This window comes from Echinops telfairi, unplaced genomic scaffold (genome assembly GCF_000313985.2).
Source record: "Echinops telfairi isolate 266 unplaced genomic scaffold, ASM31398v2 ScPeMD7_443;HRSCAF=831, whole genome shotgun sequence".
Lineage (NCBI taxonomy): Eukaryota > Metazoa > Chordata > Mammalia > Afrosoricida > Tenrecidae > Echinops > Echinops telfairi.
In genome coordinates this window covers 53,703,963-53,719,346 of record NW_022104341.1, presented here as the reverse complement: position 1 = coordinate 53,719,346, position 15,384 = coordinate 53,703,963, and the positions used below count along the sequence as shown (strand labels likewise).

The window sequence follows — 15,384 nt, the reverse complement described above, 5'->3', positions numbered from 1 at the left end:
ATTTCACTGGTAAATATGAGGTGTTAAAAAAATCAATGTTTATGTTCCTGAAGACAGTAATCTAACTTTACAGCCTATTCAAATTCAGTTTTAGACATATTTGATCAGGAAAAAGTTGAGGCACACACTAGCCTTTATTAATATATAATAAAAGCAGCAGCATTGCTTTCTAAAATTCTATTCTTTAAGCACTAGTAAATGATACACAAAAATATTACTGTATGATGTTTTAATTAGAATAAATAGAAGGTGTCAAAATATTTTACAGAATATTAATTATCACTATAAGACTATATCAAATGAAAGAACTTTAGCATACCCACTTCTAGGTTTTCTCTCTATCTCTATTTCTGTTTCTCTCTTTTATTCTTGCTGTCTTTAACATTAGTTTATGGACTTGGAAAAATATTTTAATGAAACTACAGCTCAGTGAGAGAATGGATCTAACCACTGAAAGTTGTTTTTCAGTGATTTATTAGAGCGTATCTTTTGATCATAGTCCTCCCTGGATTTTACTCGATTTCTTGCCAGAAAATGACAGAGTTCTCACCGAGACCCGTCACCCCGACTCCATGTGAGCAGTACCACCCGAATTCACCATGCAGTGAATGAATCTCAGTCCACGTGGTGTCCAGAGGGGCAACGCCTGCGGCAGCTCTACTGCCTGGATCACGGGATTCAGCCTGATGGGCAGATGCCCAGCGACAAGACCGTTGGTGGGAGAGACGACTCCTTCACCACCTTCTTCTGTGAAACTGGGGTTGGGAAGCCCGTGTCCCGGGCTGTGTTTGTGGACCTGGCGCCCACGGTGATCGATGAGACCCGAAAGGGCCCGTACCACCAGCTGTTCCATCCAGAGCAGCTTGTCACCGGCAAGGAGGATGCTGCAAACAACGACGCCTGAGGCCACTCTGCCTTCGGCCAGGAGATCCTCAACCCGGTGCTGGACCGCCTCCGCAAGCTGTTGGACCAGCGCACGGGACTCCAGGCTGCCTGGTCCGGCACAGCTTTGGCAGCGGCCAGGGCTCGGGCTTCACCTAGCCGCTGATGGAGCGGCCCTCGGCGGACTATGGAAAGAAGTCCACGCTGGAGTTGCCCATCTCCCCAGCCCTCTAGCCTTCGCGGCCATGGTCGAGCCCTACAACCCCATCCTGACCACCCACACCACCCTGGAGCCCTCCGACTACGCCTTCATGGGGGACAACGAGGCCATCAGCGACAGCTGCCGCTGCAACCTGAACCTCGAGCGCCCAACCGACACCAGCCTCAAACGCCTCCTCGGCCCAATCCTCTCCTCCATCGCGGCTTCCCTGCGCTTCAACAGAGCCCTCCATGTGGACCTGACCAAGTTCCAGATCAACCTGGCACCTTCCCCTCGCATCCACTCCCCAGGGCCACCTATGCACACCTCATCTCTGCCGAGAAGGCCTGTCTTGGCAAGAGATCACCAACGCCTGCTTCAAGCTCGCCAACCAGATGGTGAAGTGTGGCCCTGCCATGGGAAGGGCACGGCCTGCTGCCTGCTGTATCGTGGAAACGTGGTGCCCCAGGATGTCAACGCCGCCAGTGCCACCATCAAGACGAAGCGCAGTACTGTATCCAGTTTGTGGACTGGTGCCCGATGGGCTTCAAGGTTGGCATCAACGACCAGCCACCCACTGTGGTGCCCAGGGGTGACCTGACCAAGGTGCAGCGTGCTGTGCAAGTGCTGAGCATCATGACCGCCTTTGCCGAGGCCAGGGCGTGCCTGGACCACAAGTTTGACTTGATGTATGCCAAGCGGGCGTTCGTGCACTGGAATGTGGGCGAGGGTATGGAAGAGGGTGAGTTCTCTGAGGCCCGAGAGGAGGTGGGCATCGATTCCTATGAGGACGAGGATGAGGGGGAAGAGCAGACCGGCTCCTGGAGCTCATTCCTTTGTTCATTGCAAAATCCTTTCGAAATGAACAGTCTTTGTGCACGGTTAAAAAAAAAAAGTGACACAGATATTTTTTTCTGTGAATTTTCTATTCAAAGAAGCTAAAGTAAGCCTGAAGGTAACTGTATTAGTCTGGGTAAATTAGACAAACAAATCCACAGAATCTCATTTGCATGTAAGAGAGAGTGTTATATAAATGGTAAGTGTACATTCAGAAAGCATCCCAACCCAGTGCTGCTGACGCCCTCAAATCCAGCATTAGCCGGTATGCCAGACACCGATCTATAAAGTCCTCCTCCATCTCACAGAACACGTGCAATGACGCCGACTGCAGGAGGAAAGCCGAGTCAGTGAACATGTAAGCATCTCAGCGCTGGCAGGGGTCTCCACACGGCTGCTCCAGCACCCAGGGCTGCGTCCAGGTAGGTCCATGCGGCTTCTCCTCAGGGATGTCTCACAGGAAGTGAGCCTTGCTAGCTGAAGCCTTGCCACCCTGATCTGACCGTCAGAAAGCAAGAGACCTGAGAACTAGAAAGGCGAGGCTCACTGAGCCGTTTATCTCTCCGCCCTTCTATTAATCCCATATGTGTTTATCGGGCAGGTTGGCACAATAAACCTTAACTATCTCACTAACTATTTAGCTTATTATCTTAAATGATCGAATTAAAAAAGCATATTAGAGTTACTTGATGTTAATTTGTAAAAGTGTATTTTTCTTTTTCTTACGTAACCTAGTTTAGGAAAATAAAAGTAGCCATAAAGTTAGAAGTGAATAGTGCATTTTTCTTTAGAAAACTGCTTTCAATCATTGGCCCCTCTCTAGGGCTAAATTTCAGAGTGATGCTCTTTTTATGTTTTCGAGTCATGTTGTTTATTTGGCTTGATAGAGAAATGAAGAAACGTTCTCCACTAGTTGGAGAATATCGCAGAATGTAGCTACTTTTAAAATAAGACTCAGCATTTATAAATGGCCTATTATGTGCTAAGCACTATATTCATCCTCAGAATATAACAGTGAACAATATAAAAAGAGCAGAGGTCTCTGAAAACTGAAAAAAAGCAGGTAGAGAGCTGCCCTGGTTTTGAAAATCTCTGAATGGTTCACAGGCTTCTTCCTTATTCCAACAATTACTCAGCAAATTAATTATATTTACTTCATCATTGGAATAATTGTATGTTCCCAGGCTAAGTTTGAGGGTGACATTTATAATATGATTATTGTTGAATTTTCATAATACTATGATATTTAACACAATTGTGGAATATACAACCTAGTTTATAAAATCTATGCCAAGTGTTTACTTATAATTTTTAAATAACTGTTTTGTGGAAACTTGCAAGTACTATCATATTTGTACTATATTTACTTGGGAATATTTTGCTGAGTATTGGACTGTAAACTCTTTGAGAGCAGGCACTCTTTCTTTCTTTTTAAAATCACCTATAATGCTTAGCATATTGAAAGGCTAGTAGATGGGGCTTAACCAAAAATCTGTTGAATTGAATTGACAACCACCATAGGAGAGCACAAGAGAAATTGACATTCCATTGTTTATTGCCTGGTGCAAACCTATAATTAAGAGATATGGGAATGTAAATAGTACTGATGTTGTGTGTTGGAGGGTCACAAATCACATAGGACATACCCAAATTATGCACGCACATCATGTGTTGTCAGACCCATCTGGCAGTGGGGGCTTTGCATGCTGCTATGATGTTTAACAAGTTTCAAAGTGTTTCCTAAGATGAACTAGAAGGAAAGGTCTAGAAATTGATTTCAAAACTAGTCAATGAAAACCCTATGGATCAAGGTCCTTGGGTGTCACAATGACACTGGATCTACAAGACTTCCCACCAACTGGCCTGTGATCGTCCTGCATTCAGCGTCATTGCATGTGTTTCATGAGTCTGAAGAGGACTATGGACTTATATCGGACTTATGGACTTGATCTGGACTTGGCTGGGATGATTTCTCAATATCCATCTCTATGAATTTGTTTCACTAGTCTACCCAGACGGACACACGTAGCTTTAATCCAAGAACAATGAATTCTTATGGCACAGCCTTACTCAATATGTGTCCTCAGGAAGGAAATGCAGAAGATATAGTTGCTACAGCAAAGTGTGGTGAAGATACTAGTTGGTGCCTGGCTATCACAAAGAACAGCATCTGGGATTTTAAAGGCTTGTTTTCAAATGAGTAGTCATCTAAGTGATATGTCAACTAAGCCCACATGAAAGACGCACACCAACATCTGTGATCCAAGGATTGTAAATGATATAACCCAAATTTGAAGGAGGAAATGGCATCAGGGCTTCCATTGTGAAATTATGATTTTCAGAATGATATGGATGACAATGGGAGCCCAAAATACATTTGTAAGATCTACACAGGGAATAGCCTCTGGTGGTTCCCCTCTGACAGTTAGAAATAACCTGGCTATCATCAGACAGAGAGTATTGGAGAGATGACTGTGGTAGATTAAAATGATAAATCACACTTGTGTGGTTAAAATCTTGTGATTTACTCTCCCTTTTGATACACTTTGAGCTCGATCTAGTTTTTAATATTTTATGCTTTTTTTTTTTCAAATTGGGGTTTATCTCTGTTGGATTTTGTTATTGTTGGTTATGTTCTTGTGTCTGTTATGTAATTTTCTATGCTTTTTGGTAGATGAAACTCAGGTTAGGAGGATCTACAGAGACAATAACTAGAGTAAGGTTTTCTGTGGGCTACAGCTGGGGAAGTATGGGGTGGATGGGTAACAGGAAGCTGATATCAAGGAGTACAAGAAGGAAGAAAATGTTTTAATTATGATTGTGGTAGCGATTGTACAGTGCTACTTGATATAACTGAACTATTGAATGATATGATGTCTGGATTATATTCTAATCAATTGGTTTGAGAAAAGTAAACACGAATAAAATTGCACAAAATGTATAAAGTTGTTAGGTATTGAGCACCTCACAGACTACTGTAGTGATCCCTGAGATAAGGGAAATCTCCTGCATAGAGAGAGACTATGTGAGAGAAGCTGGACTCAGCATTGATCCAGACGTTTTATTTATTTATTTTTTGAGTTTCTAAGTCATAACATAGGGAACTAGAGCCCAAAGAGCAATATCTTGGACAGAGGGAGCAGAGATCAGAATTTGAGGATGCTGAGTATTTAGAATTTATAAAGGATCCCAGAGAAAGGGATCAGTATAGAGAAGAAGATCTGTAAGTCTTCATAAACCTCTGTTGGAGTTTTGACTAAAGTTAAGCTACAATGAGCAGGATGAGATTCCACGACAATTTCTTGCAGAGAAAATTATGTTGTTTTTGTTGTGAGGTGCTCTTGAGTCAGTTCCGATTCATAGTGACCCTACACCCAACATAACAGAACACTGCATGGTCCTGCGCCATCCTCACAATCGTGCCCTAGCCCAAGCCCATATTGCATCCGTTGGGTCAATCCATTTTGTTGACAGCTCTCCTCTTTTCCGCTGCCCCTCTCTTTCACCAAGCATGATGTCCTTCTACAGGGACTGGTCTCTCTTAACAACGTGTCCAATTACGTGAGATGAAGTCTTGCCATCCTTACATCTAAGAAGCCTTCTGGTCTTACTTCTTCCAAGACAGATTTCTTTTTATTCTTTTGGCAGTCCTTGGTACTTTCAATATTCTCCACCAACACCGTACTTCAAATGCATCGATTCTTCTTTTGTATCCCTTATTAAATATTCCATTTTTACATGCACATGAGGAAATTGAAAATACCATGGTTTGGGTCAGGCATACCTTAATCTTCAAAGGAACACCTTTGCTTTCCAACACTTTAAAGAGTACTTGTACAGCAGATTTACCTGAATGCAAATCGTCATTTAATTTCTCAACTGTTGCTTGGTTGTGATCCAAGCAAGAGGAAAACTTGACAACTTCACTTTTTTCGTCATTTATCATGTAACCTCTTGATCCAGTTGTGAGGATTTTGCTCCTCCTTACACTGAGTTGTAAGCCATACTGAAGGCTGTAATCCTTGATCTTCATGAACAAGTGCTTCAAGTTCTCCTCATTTTGAGCAAGCAAGGTTCTATCATCACAGGCTGTTAATAAACTTTCCTCCAATCCTGGTACTTCATTCTTCTTTATAGAATCCAGCATCTTTGATTATTTTCTTACCACACAGGTTGAATAAGTATGGTGAGAGGATACAGCGCTGATACACACCTTTTTTGATTTTAAACCATACAGTATGCCCTTGTTCTGTTCACACAACTGTTTCTTGATTCATGTACATGTTCTGCACGAGTACATTTAAGTGCTCTGCAATTCCCTTTCTTCTCAATGGGAATGAAAAGAAATGGCAAACAAGCTATCCATGGTTTGTTAGGATCCATACAGTTGAATGCCTTTGCATAGTCAACAAACCACAAACAAACACCTTTCTGCACTTTCAGCTAATATCCATCTGATGTCAGCAAAGCTATCCTTTGTTCCACATCCTCTTCTGAATCTGGTCTGAACCTCTGGAAACTCCCTTTCGATGAATTGCTGCAATCTTTGTTGGATTTGTTTTAGCAACTTTTACTTACATGCTACATCAATAATATTGCTCTTTAATTTTTACATTCAGTTGGGTCACCTTCCTTTGAAATTGACATAAGCATGGCTCTCTTTCAGTCAGTTGAACAAGTATTTGTTTTCCAATTTCCTTGGCATAGACCAGTGAGTACTTCCAGTACTTCGTCAGCTTGCGGAAGCGTTTCATAGGTATTCAGTAATACTGCACCCCCTTCGGGCTAATGCTTTCAGTCCAGCTTGAGCTTCCTCCTTCAGTACCAATGGTTTGTGCTCATATGCGGCCTCCTCAAATAGTGGAATGTTAGCTAGTCTTTTTAGGTAGAGTCACTGTGTGCCTTCTTCCCATCTTCTTTTGATGCTTCCTTCCTCATTCAGTATTTTTCCAATAGAACTTTTTGAGATTGCAACTTGAGGCTTGAATTTTTCTGTTGAGATCTTTCAGTTCAAAGCACATTGAGCGCATTCTTCCTTTTTGGCTTCATAACCCCAGGTCTTTGCACATTTCGTTATAATAATTGCTTTGTATTCTCAAGTTGTCCTTTGGGTTTTTTTATTCAGCTCTTTGACTTCATCATTTCTTCTATCTGCCTTAGCTACTCTATGATTAAGGGCAATTTTTAGAGTGACACCCACTTTTATCTTTTATTTCTTTGCTATCTTTTTAATGACTTTTTACTTTCTTCATGCATATTGTTCTTGATATCATCCCATAACTCAGTGCTTCTCAACCTGTGGGTCACAACCCCTTTGGGGGTCAAACGACCTTTTCACAGGGGTCGCCCAATTCATAACAATAGCAAAATTACAGTTATGAAGCAGTAACAAAAATAATGTTATGGTTGGGGGGTCACCACAACATGAGGAACTGTATGAAAGGGTCGTGCATTAAGAAGGTTCAGAACCACTGCCCTAACTCATCAGGTCTTTTGTCAGTAGTGTTTAATACAACAAATTTCTTTCTTGAGATTCCTTGCAATTTAGGTAGGATATACTCAAGGTTGTGTTTTGCCTCTCATGAGCTTGCTTTCATTTTCTTCAACTTCAACCTGAACCTACATGACAGCATTTGACGGTCTGTCCCAAGTGGGCCCAATGGTCTGGTTTTGGCTCTTGATGCTGAGCTTCTCCATATGGTCTCTTCTCACAGAAGTGGTCAATTTGATGTCTTTGCATTTCATCTGGAGAAGTCCACATACACAGACACCTTTTGCGTTGTTGAAAAAATGTATTTGCTATGACCAAGTTGCTGGTCTTGCAAATTCTATTATGTGATCGCCAGCTTTGTTTCTATGACCAAAGCCATATTTTCCAACTACTATTCCTTCCTCTTTGTTTCCAGCTTTTGCTTTCCAATATCCATTAATTATCAATGCATCTTGATTGCATATTTGAGAATGAAGATATTAGTAAAAATTTTCCAATTTCTGCATCACTAGTTTAGTGGTTGGTGATACATTTGATAATAATTGTATTACTTTGTGGTGGTATAGACATTATCCTATCACACACAACATTGTACTTTAATATAGATCTTGAAAGGTCCTTGAATGTGATAATATTCCTTTTGAATCTTTGATTCCAGGCATAGAAAACTGTATGATTTTCTGATTCAAATTGGCCCATACCAGTTCATTGCAGCTGACCAATGGCTAGAATATCAATCTTTATGCCTTTTATTCAATTTTTGACGATGTATAATTTTTCTAGATTCATAACTCATACATTCCAAGTTCCGATTATGAATTGGTGTTTGCAGCTGTCGCTTCTCCTTTTGAGTCAGGCCCTAGTCTGGAAGGCTTTGTTTCATCACGCTTTCTTCCACCTGCGTCTTTATAGTCGGCTCCACGTTGAGAAGGCAGCTCGTCCTCAGTCATATTTCGAGTGGCGTTTGGCTTGAAAGGGCCATCTTCTGAAAGATGATGCCAGCAGATGAGACCAGGGATAGGGTTTTCTTTTTTCAGTGAGGCAGAGAACCTGGGGGTTGCACAGTGCTGAGTGACCATTGTTCTGACCATCCATAACTCTCTAAGCATGTAGTTGTAAGTTTGCTCTAGCCCTAAAATCAGGGCTACTACAGATAGATTTTTAACAAAGTCCCCACAGGACCAAGCTGTTTTTCTACTAAATTAATTGCTTGATGGAACAAAAGTGCTGGGGGATAAAGGAAGACAATATCATCAATTCGTTCAACAAATCGTATTCACAATATTTAGCATTCACTAAAAGATCATATAATGTTTGAAGAAGGTCATTTGTGGTGCCATCTTTAAAGGATAGATATAGTTTGTTATGAAATCCTGGGATGGAATAGTGCACGGCAAGTGGATAATGGCTAATAATTACTATTAAATCAAAAGTAATATTTTTTTAATGAGCCTTAGTGGTGTAACGGTTATCCATTGGGCTGTGATCTGCATGGTTGGTAGTTCAAAGCCACCAGCATCTACATGGGAGAAAGACTGGGCTTTCTACTCCGTAAACAGTTACAGTCTCAGAACCCACACAGGGTCGCTATGCGTCAGCATGCCCTTGATGTCAGTGACTTTGTTGCTTAGAGTTTAGTATTTTTGGAAACTTTACCGATTACCAAGCATTATACTAAGGCCTAATATGTATAAGCCATAAATTGGAATATACCATTACCCAACTTATAATCTTTTATTTTATTTTTTACTTATAACCTTTTAATAATTTTTCTTGACAAATTAAATAAAACACCAACTGGTTACTGCTGCTTACAAAGTTATGACATCTTGCCCATTCCTTCCTCCTCAAATCCTTGTATTATCATCTTCCACCACTACACACCAAACACATTTGTCTTCTTTCTGGCTCACAATCCCACCAATATCTTTTCATTCTCAGGATATTAGCATCTGTTATTTCTCTTGATCAAACACACCTCACCCATGTTCTCATATGAGTATTTCCTTATCAGATGCTACCTCTTTGTGGGAGGACCCCTGGTGGTGTGCTGGTTATGTGTTAGGATTTGATTCTCCTGGTTGGCAGTTCAAAACCACCACTAGCACCTTTGCAGAAAAACACTGGGTTCTTACTCCCATAAATGGTTACAGTCTCAGAAACCCACAGGGGTCACTACGAGTCAGCACGTACTCGATGGCAATGAGTTTGATGTTTTGGTTGGACCTCCTCATGGAGAACTTTTGTAACTTCCTAGGTAACATAGACTATATCTTCAATACTGTGATCCTCTATCACATTACCAATTATTTTTCTTCATAGCATAACTGAACAAGTAATTGATTTTTGTTTATTTTGTATCTATCCTAAACTGAGCAAATATTTTGAGAATGATGAGAGCAATGAATGTACAAATGTGCTTTACACAATTGATGTATGTATGGATTGTGACAAGAGTCGTATGAGCCCCTAATAAAATGATTAAAAAAAAAGAACAGATATTACACTCCATCTTAGACAAAAGGCTGAGAAGTGATAGAATACAAGTTTCTTGAATGCAGGTAGTTGACAGTCTTTTTTGTCTAGCTAGCATGATGCTCAACACATGTTTGTTTAATAACAGGTTATCTTATTGGTCTCTACCTAGGAGAGAGACGAGGAGCTCTGGTCGTGCTGTGAGATAAGCATTGCATGGCTAACTGCAAAGTCAGCAGGTCAAACCAAATAGCTTTTCCAAGGGAGAAAGAGGAGGCCGTCTGCTCCTGTGTAGATTCACTGCTTAGGAAACCCTATGTACGGCTGCTCTGTGTCAGAATTAACCTGATGACAGTTTGGTTAAGAGGTATTTATTTTTACCATCTCCTTTTTACAGTCATTCTTACTATCTCCATTTTGTGGCTGAGAAAACAGACACAAATCACTGAATATATTTGCAAGGTTGTCACATGGTTGGTAAAGTGTTGGAGCTGAGGTTTGATCCTTATCACATGAAGGTACATAAACTCTGGAAAGGATTGATGACTAATGATTGTTGACTTTGTAGGGGAAGAACAATGCTGAAGTGGGAAGTTGTTTTAGATACTGTTGTTGGGCGCTGTTAAGTCAATTTTTGATTCACAGGGACACCTTGTGACAGTGTAGGACTGCGCGGTAAGATTTTCTTGGCTGCAATCTTTATGGACATAGATCATTAGGCCTTTCTCCCAGGGAATAGCTGGGTGGGTTCAAACCGCCAATTTAGCAGCTGAGCTCTTAACCATTGTGCCATTGTGGCAAGAGGGCTTCAGATGCTAAAGGGGTTTAAAGGCGAAGTAGACAACTTTGGACTTGATTCAGAAGCAACATACTTGGTTTTTATGGCTTTATTTTATCACAAGTTGGTCTTACTGCCCTGGTCCCTTTCTTTTCATTTCTTTATTTCTTTTTTTTAATCGTTTTATTAGGGGCTCATACAATTCTTATCACAAGCCATACATACATCAATTGTGTAAAGCACATTTGTGCATTCATTGCCCTCATCATTCTCAAAACATTTGCTCTCCACCTAAGCCCCTGGAAGCAGCTCCTCGTTTTCCCCTCCCTCTCCGCTCCCCCCTCCCTCATGAACCCTTGATAATTTATAAATTATTATTTTGTCATATCTTGCCCTGTCTGATGTCTCCCTTCACCCACTTTGTACTGAAACAAATAAAATCTCTTATTCCTGTAATAAACAATAATATGTTGGAAAAATTGCCTGTTGCTATATTAAATAGTATCCAGAACAAGCAAAATGCAAAAACTTAGCTACTTGCTCTGAAAAACACATGTTCCTGAGTGATAGGACTACAAACAAGCTGAAATTATTGTCCAAGAAAGCCAGCTTGATCATCTAGACTTGAATTGGATTCAAAGTCAGTCCTCAACTACGATGTCATAAATGCTTTCCATTCCCATCTAGTCCCTGACTTGCAATACCACCCTACAACCATCCAGTCATGGTTTTATCACCCTCTGCCTTCCCTGGTGGCTAATGGGCTGTGTCGGGTTGCTAACCACAAAGTCAGTAGTTCAAATCCACAAGCCACTCCATAGGAGAAAGATGAGGCTTTCTACTCCCGTAATGAGTTACAGCCTTCAAACCCCAGGGGAACAGTTGTACCTTGTGCTGTAAGGTGACTATGATTTTTGTTGTAGAGAGACTTGGCGTAAAACAATACAAAAGAAAGCAATGGTAGGAATGTATCAGTGCGTTAATGAGGCTGTCAAATGGACATGGTAACCCTCCTCAAGTTGAGTCAGAATCAAGAGCGTCAAAGCGCCATTCAGAAATCCCAGAAATATAAGACGATATGAACATATCCATTGTTTTAAACCCTGGCTGTGCCTTGCGGCAACCTCTATGGTAAATAAAACCCGGAGTTTTTCATGGGCACTAGCCCCATCTAACAATTCAGACTTCGTTTCATCTGTGGCGAGGAGACATTGGAACAGTTTAAATATTCCAGAAGCCTCTAAGGAGACAGAAGGATTGAAAAGCACTGCTCTGTCTTATTCTTTGATATCCCTTTAACCCAGGGATTGTCCAGGAAGTGTACTCAGTACACATGGAATCGTTTGTAAGTGATATGGGAATGAGGATGGTGTCAGGTAGTTTAAAAATAAGGTTTTTGTGTAAATTACATATTTTTGGTGTGAATTACAACAAGTAATGCTGGTAGGAGAACAAAACAAGGCTATTGTCAATAGAGGCATGTAGCTTAACCCTTCATGAGATTGATTTTTGTGGGAGGGACTAGAAATGTGAATGTTTATCAGAAAGTTAAAAGCATTTAAGAGATATAAAATGCTTTTCTTGATCCTAGAGCTATAAAGGTTTTTACATGCCCCTGCTTTGTATTTCCTTAGCAGCTAGTACCTAATTTATCACTGTACTTCTCAACATGCCTGGTACGAAAACTTCTGGTTAGTTTTCTCTCTTCTTGTTAATCTGTGAGCACTTGGAAGGTCGCAGAATTTATAACTTTATCTCTTCATTCTCAGGTTTAGCACCTAGTGGAACTCAATGAAGGAGTCCCTGGGTGGCACAAGTGTTTAAGTACTTGGTTATTGAGCAGAAAATTGGAGGTTCCAGTCTCCCCAGAGGCACTTTGGAAGAGAGGCTTTGCAACTTCTGAATGATCTCAGATCTCAAACTTCTGGATGATCTCAGCCATGAGAACCTCATGGAACACAGTTCTACTCTACAGCACTTGGGTTGCCATGAATTGGAATCAAGTAGAAAGTAACAGGTTTAGTTTGTTGTTGTTTTTATTTTTTCATGTTTGGATCTCATTAAAGGTTGCTTGAATAGGAAGAAAGGAAGCAAGTAAAACATGAAATATTTATCACTAAATTGATGCAAATAAGGTCAGGATGTGAGTTTGGGGCTGGATCAGGGCCAGATAGCTACTCAAAGACATTGTCCCATGACCTTGTGCTTGTTCCTTAACCCTAACCAGCTGTTCTGCATATGTTGGTATAAAAAGGGGTGAGGTGAAGTGGGGGTGGGGTGGGGTACTCTGCTAGCATTAACATCTTGCAAGACAAATCCTAGAAATGGAAGTTATTAATATAGTTGTGTTTCAAGGCCAATTCCATTAATCATCTTCTCTACAAAATAAAGATAGTATTCCCTCTCATAGGGCAGCTGTGGAAAATGTATGAATGAGTGAATGCATGAAAAAACCTCTATCATGTTCCTTGGGACAGTTTTTTAACTGCCCTTTACAGAAAGCACGTTCAACCAAGTATGGACATTTTTGGCAGAGATATTTGGATAGGACTCAAGAACCAGAATTGTTGTTAGACTAGAGGACATTTTTGGCTCTTTCCCATCTACCCTGAGTCTATTAATCTAACGTTCTAATTTCACAAAACACAAAGATCAGGCATAGGAAGATAAGGGATGTGCCCATTCTCCGTAAGACCGTCTCCCGCACCTTTTTTGGAGATTCAGTTAAAACATCACTTTATTTTCAGAGAGGACTTCCCAGACACCCCTTCTTCTATCCCACATTCCTGCTCGTAGCACACGATGCTAGTATTTAAAAATGGGAATGTAATATATTTGAAAATATCTGCAAGTGTTTAAAAATAGAATTGTTTTGTGAAACTGTGTGTATTGAATATATATAAAATTCCTTTCATACTGAGATTTTTGATCTAAAAAGTTTGGCAAGTATTCCTTTGGGTGTTGTCATTAGACACACATCTGAAGTCTCAATTTTAAGCAGCCTGTTCTTTTTCCACCATCACTTTGTTTTTCCGTGTCCTTTACTCCAATAGTCACAGTTGAATATTTTTTATTATACTTCTACTTTAAGTAACATTTAAAAATAAACAGATATCCAGATGAAAGAAGAAGACCAAAAAAAGCAATATGAGCTACTGAGGACTTCTTTAACTTGGATCTTAAATTTCTAACTATAATAACATTGCAATCGTACATGCAAATAAACATTGCCTACTATTCTATAAACATATCCAATGATAATATTAACATAGTACACTTAATACAATGAAACACTGATACCTCTTTAGAAGCAGGATGAGGGAGAGAGCTGCCTTTCAGGGGCCTCTGCATGGTGACGAGCACCCTCCAACTCCAGACACCTGTGCTCCAGCCTCGCAATTAGGGAATGAAGCTGTTTGATCTTTGTCCCTTCTGGAAGAAGTCCCCAAACCTCAAGCCATCCTAGACTACATGCTACAATTTTCTTGAGTTCTACCTAGAACACTTTCCTCTCAGGTAACCACATGGAAATATTCCTTCATCTATTTCTGATTTTGCTCTAATGTGATTTTTTTAAATCCACATGGACCATGTGAAAGTTGGACAATGAATAAAGAAGATTGCAGGAGAATTGCTGCATTTGAATTATGGTGTTGGCAAAAGATACGGTAAGTACCATGAACTACCAGAAAAATGAACAAAAATCTGTCTTGGAAGAAGTACACGGTAGGTAGAATCCTTAGAATCTACGGTAGTTAGAAACCTTCGTCTCACATTCTGTGGCCATGCAGTCAGAGTCCCTGTGAAAGGACATCATGTTTGATCAGTGAAAAAGAGGAAGCGGATTGATACGGTGGCTGCAACAATGGATGCAAACAACAACTGTGAGGACGGCACTGGACTGGGCAGTATTGTGTTCTGTCGTACAGAGTGTGGTTCTGGGTCAGCCTCGTCACAATGGTCCCTCACAATAACAACAGCGTGAATCAGAATCAATTTCATGGTTTTTGGTTCTTTGTTGAAGACATGACTAGCCTGCAAAGGAAGGAGGGATGAAAATCTGTACTTCTTAAATATTCTGAGACCTGGCCCAGCAGGCATAATACGCACATAAAATAGGATTTCCTTGTAAAATTCTCTAGGGTTTGGGGAAAAGTATCACAAGTTTCTCTACTTGTGCTACAACCCTATTTGTCACTTTAAGATGGGCTTCTCTTCCAGTACTTCCCACAGTTAAAATCCTTGTGTGAAGGAAGAGAGTTTAAAGGTCTTTTCTCACTGGGATCCTGAAGCCTATTTGCAGAGTTTATGGGAAAGAAGTTTCTCTGTTTTCAGTCTCTTCTGATGCATGCATTTCCACTTCCTGACCTTTAAAAAAATGACCTTTCAGAAGAAGTAATTGTAGGGAATTGGAAGTAATATGGATAAGTGAAACTTTGAACCATATTTTATTCTACATTGATTTTATGGTCATGACCCTCAAAGGACTCTTTTTATAACAGGTTCATCCACCTAACTAATGACAGCCAGAAGGCCTGGCAAACTGTTGCTCAGAAGGGCTCACATTCTATTTTGTCTCCTCTAGTATACTCTAGCATGTGTTCATAATATTTTAGGTTCTTTTTTTAAAAAAAGAATCATTTTATTGGGGGCTTGTACAACTCTTATCACAATCCATCCATCCATCCATCCATCCATCCATCCATCCATCCATCCATCCAT

At 40.5% G+C, this 15,384-nt stretch overlaps 1 pseudogene; it reads left to right on the top strand.

Moving 5' to 3' along the window:
- Positions 1-608: 608 nt before the first annotated feature.
- LOC101656654 lies at positions 609-4,596 on the top strand (annotated as a pseudogene).
- The last annotated feature ends 10,788 nt before the right edge of the window (positions 4,597-15,384 follow it).